This window comes from Nematolebias whitei, chromosome 17, assembly GCF_014905685.2.
Source record: "Nematolebias whitei isolate Nwh7 chromosome 17, NemWhi1, whole genome shotgun sequence".
Classification (NCBI taxonomy): domain Eukaryota; kingdom Metazoa; phylum Chordata; class Actinopteri; order Cyprinodontiformes; family Rivulidae; genus Nematolebias; species Nematolebias whitei.
In genome coordinates, this window is record NC_056514.1 from 983,378 (window position 1) to 988,922 (window position 5,545).

Consider the following 5,545-nt stretch of genomic DNA (forward strand, 5'->3'; position numbering starts at 1 on the left):
ATGTATATATATATATATATATATATATACACACACACATATATACAGTCCAGTGCATACAGTATGTATTTTACTATGATTGCTGGAAAGTTATTTTAAAAAAGATAAATGGGGAAAAAAGAAAAATGGCTAAAACCCTTTTCACATTACTGAAAGCTTGATTGAAATTTTTGCCACCATAAATACATACAAGAAAAAAATAATCTAAATTTAACTTTTTTCTGTGTATGCGTCTGTGTTTCTCTAAAATATAAGCTTTTTAAATGTAATTTGACAAGGGAATTTCCCTCTTTTAACACTATGACAGCTGTGGATTGTGCAGCACAGGATAATCAGTGCCTTTTTCGAGTGCTGCCGAACCTGTAATTGCAAAGGAAATTGGTAATGGGCAGTAATTTGTGTTCATATACAGCTCGACTATTGACAGTGGCGGGATAAACTTTTTTTTTTTCGCAAAGGTTCAGTGAATTACAGGGAAAACTAGCAATGATTTGGAATGTGCAACCAAACCATCCCCATCTTTTACAGCAAACGTTTCTCTTCTTTTTTCAATTGCAATGTTTATCTGTAATTTAACCCAGATTGCACTGAATGAATTTACATAATCTCCTTTCCTCACTTCCCAACAAATTGCGTCATTTCTTTCTTTAGTTCTAAAAAAAAAACCCACTAAATTATCTTTCATGTTGCGTCAAGAATTGGGCTGTGACGTTTGTAATCGTGAAGCTATTTCACCTGCCGAGAATCCATTGTCCAAAACACTGAATGTGAATGTTTCTCAGACTCCAGTCAATTTTTGTGTGTAGTGTTGGAGAATTACTACCATCTGCCACAGTCAACACACTGCCAGTTTAGTCATCTGCAGCTGATTTGCCAGCAGCATCTGCTACTGCTGAACAAAGTTTAGGTTAAATTAGATTAGGAGTCAACCACTACCAACTCAGAAGTATACTAAAATTCAGTGCATCAGTTTGCCGAAGGTTGCTAACTTTGAGTGCAGTTGATTCTCTACAGAAATGTTTAAATTATTACTCAAACATTTGAAGACTTACTGTGATCAAGACGGAGTTTTTAATTCATTCTGTGCTTGGCTTCGTAGCTTTGTTTTTACACTTTCTTTTGTCTTGTTTTTAACTAATATTTAGCACTGTGTGTCAGCTGTCGCTGGTGTTAAAGCGCTTTATAAATAAAGTTGAAGAAGATAATGACAAGGATGACGAAGACTTTGATGTCTGTATAAATGCTTATTTTTTATCAAATGATGGGCATCCAAATGCCGTTTCTTCACCGTTTATTTGCTCTCCCATACATTGCATGGTGGCAAAGTGAGCCTTACAGTGTTCAATGTTTACATTCAGGATGTTATAATGTGGTGTTTTATTTTTAGAAGATAATGTTAATAGTTTTGTTTTAAGTGTAACAGTGCAATCTACTGGACAGAACATAACATTTAACAATAGTATTTAATTCAATTCAATTTGAATATACTTTATTAATCCCAAAGGGAAATTATTTGCTGTTGCAACTTGTTATCCTCATTTCATTAAGAGATGTTATAGATGCTGATGGCTGTAGACAGGAAGGATCTCTTGTAAAGGCCCTTTCCACAGTGGATCCCAAGAAACTGGTTGCAGATGCCGTCCGGTCTGTCCACCCAGACTCGACTGGCCTCTTGGTTCCCCTGGGCTGTAGGACCAACCGAATGCCAGACAGAACTCCTCCCAGAGCGTTGGCCACTCCTCCCAGCAGTCTGCCGAGCTCCTCGTCGCTACGGACAGCCAACTGTAGGTGCCGAGAGACGATCCTGTCCTTCCGCTGTCATGAGCCGTGTTTCCTGCTAGTTCCAGGATCTCAGTGGTCATACACTCGAGCACAGCTGGCAGGTAGATGAGAATGCATCCACAGAACATCCTTTTCAACTCATTTGAGATTTGGGGCTGTAGTTGAGATATTATTTGAGCTTTTGAGATGTTAATCAGCTGTTGGTTGTAGAAAACTGCCTTGTTGCCATGGTTACGCATCGTAACAAATGTCCAAAACTAAAAAAGTGTCAGTAAAAATCCTTCCAGCTGCACAGCATCTGATACCAGAGGAAACAATCATCCACAAAATATGATTTACATCCAGAAAAATAGGAATTAAAGTTTCCAAAAGCAAAATCTCAGATTGAAAGTAACAGAGCTGCTTCAACATGCAGCCACCTTGAGCGGCGCAATTCTTTAACATGACTAATAAAGCCAGATACCTGCAGAAGACAATAAACCAAACATCATTTGTTTTCTGTGTGTCCTGCACTGCTGGCTCCTAATGTTATGTCCCAAAAAGTCCCAAAAAGCTCTACAGTGACTGGTCTGAATGACTATCGGCCAGTGGCCCTCACCCCGATAATTGCTAAATGCTTCGAAAAACTGGTCATGACTCACATCAAAACAACCATCAACATCAACGAGGACCCTCACCAGTATGCATTCCGTGAGAACCGATCAACAGAGGATGCCATCTCCTCTGTGGTCCACACTGCACTCAACCACCTGGAGCAGAAAAACTCTTACGTCCGTATGCTCTTTGTGGACTTCTCATCCGCCTTCAACACCATGATCCCCCAAACCCTGATGGACAAACTATCCACTAGGACTAAGCCCCTCCATTTGCAACTGGATACTAGACTTCTTAACAAACAGACCACAGTTAGTGAGGATCCACAACTTCTCCTCCTCTAACATAACCCTCAGCACTGGCTCTCCTCAGGGATGTGTGTTGAGCCCCCTACTGTTTACTCTGCTCATGTATGATTGTGCAGCTACCCATCCAGGCTGTCACATTGTAAAGTTTGCAGATGATACAGCGGTGGTGGGATGCATCACAAACAATGATGAGTCCAGCTACAGGCAAGAGGTGGAACACCTGGAGAGCTGGTGCAAAGAGAATAACCTTCACATCAATGTGAAGAAGACAAAGGAGATGATTGTGGACTTCAGAAGAAACAAACACACCTACACTCCCCTGAACATAAGAGGATCTGCAGTGGAAGTGGTCTCCAGCTACAAGTACTTGGGTGTACACATGAATGACAACCTCAGCTGGAGCAACAACACCATCAGCCTGATCAAGAAATCTCATCAGAGACTCTACTTCCTCAGACAGCTGAGGCGAGCTGGTCTGGGAAGCTCAGTCCTCACCTCCTTCAACAGGTGTGCAGTGGAGAGCATCCTGTGCTCCAGCATCAACGTGTGGCATGGAGGCTGCACAGCTGCAGAAAGAAAAGCTTTGCAGAGAGTGGTGAAGGCTGCACAGAAGTCTGTCGGAGTCAGCCTCCCCACCATCACAGACATCTACACCTCTAGATGCAGGAAGAGGACTACCTGCATCATGAAGGACCTCACTCACCCAGCACACACACTTTTTGCCCCACTCCCCTCAGGAAGGAGGTTGAGGAGCATTAAGTGTAGAACCACTAGACTGAGGAACAGCTTCTACCCTGAGGCTGTTAGACTCATGCATCTCTAACTAGAATAATCGCTGTGACAAATCACATCATGTTGCTGCTGATCTGTTTCATGTTGCTGCTGATCTGTTTCAATGTTGATGTGTTCATGCGTGCACATCTGCTCACACAGACTCATGTTCATGTTTGTGCTGATGTTCAATGTTTTTATGTTATGAGTGCTTAGTGTATATTTAGTTGATGTTTTTCTTAGTTCATATCTTAGATGTTATTACTGTTTTTCTTATACATTTTATTGTTGGATGTAACTGGGACCCTGTGTACATAATTTCACTCCACCACATGTACCACATGAGGTGCGAATGACAATAAAGAAACTCTGACTCTGACTGACTCTTACACTGTGGAATTGCACCAAACCACCTACAGAGCCATTACAGTCAGCAACCACAAGAGGGCACACTAAACTGAAAATTGCACCAAACTAGCTTGCAATTGGGACAATAAAACATCCATAGAAACTTCATTTTTGCAGTCAAAATGAAATATAAGTCACAATGCCATTGAAAAAATAAACCGGCATACCAAAAGATTTACAACTCGTATAGCTACATTTTCATAGACAGAAAAAAACCTGCCATCATCCTTTTCACACTACTTACCCTTGCATTACATGGTGGCAAAGTGAGGGAGAGGAAGCTACCAGAATGAAATGTGGTACAGTAGTCGATCGTGTGGCTCATCCATCAGTTAGCCAACTGTGTGTCATGTCTTGTCATGTCATGTCTTACTTTGAAAAACTGCAAAAGAGCGAGTCCGTGAAAGTTGAACCACAAAGTATCGAAGGACTACTGTACATCACGTCTGCCTTTGAAACCTTTCAAAATAAAAATAAAATCAAGATAAAATTCACAAACATGTTAACACAGTAAATAAATCCTTCAGAGTACACTTTTAACTCTATACTGTGGATATTGGTGCACAACAGTTTAAGTACATTTAGAAAACTTTAAAATTATAATTTGGTCATCATTCAAGCAAATTATCTGTCAAATAGTTATCAAAAAAACAGTATAAGCTGTAACATCAGTCATGTACAACAGAGCTTTAGGGGCACACTAAGAAAAAAAAAATACATTGCCACACTAAGAAAAAAAAATTAAGCCATAAAATTAAGAGAATAAAGTCAATATTTTGAGAAAAAATCGTACTAGACTTGTTCTATTTCATATAAGCTTCACCCTTTAAGGCTGTGGCTTGGTGGGTTTATCCCGTTATGCGTAGCATTTGCACTGAAAAATTTAGTCCACGCCCACCTGCTGTTTGGGCCCTACCCGGTCCGTATAAATTACGTTAAGAGCGGGAAATCGGCTCCCATTTTTTCTTTAGTGAGCTAATAGCACTGTCAGAAGAGCAAAGAAGGAAAATTGTGTAGATGACCAACCTTTGTTAAGGATGCTTGGCCCGGCAGTCGACCTCCGGTTGTCCGGTGAGCTCTCCTCCCCGAGAAGAAGCTGACGAGCAGTCTTATTTCAAGGTAAGCGCCGAGGAATATTTCTCAGTGACAGGTCACTACACGCTGGACAACACCATCTTGTAATTTTCCTCTAATCGCCGACCCTCAGAGCGAATTGGATGGTTCCTCCGGGACAGGCGCGCTCAGCTGCAGCCCCCACTGCTCATTCCCTCCTGGAGAGCGTAGTGTCGGTGGCGGGGGGGTGAGTGAATGCTCACCCCATCCCACCTCGTTTCGCATCGGCGATCACACCGCTCCCGGCCGACGGCGCCCTCAGGGGTTGCCCGGCGTAACCCAGGAGGTGGCTGACATGAAGGGACCCCTTTTTTCTACATCCCACGCCTTTCCCGCCAGTTCGGATGATCTGGCGGGAAGGTTGTTTACTGGGTTCCGTTCTGGCTCACCGTCTTGATCCATATGGCCTCGTGTTCCAACAGGACGTCCTACAGGCGAGGCCACAGACGGTTCTTTCCTGGTAGATTGGGGGAGCCGGTCTCCAGTCCGCAACCATCACCAGAGTGGAGGGGTACACCGAGCGGGGCTATCCCTCCATAACCCCCCTTGAGCCAAGCCTCGCGGAAGCT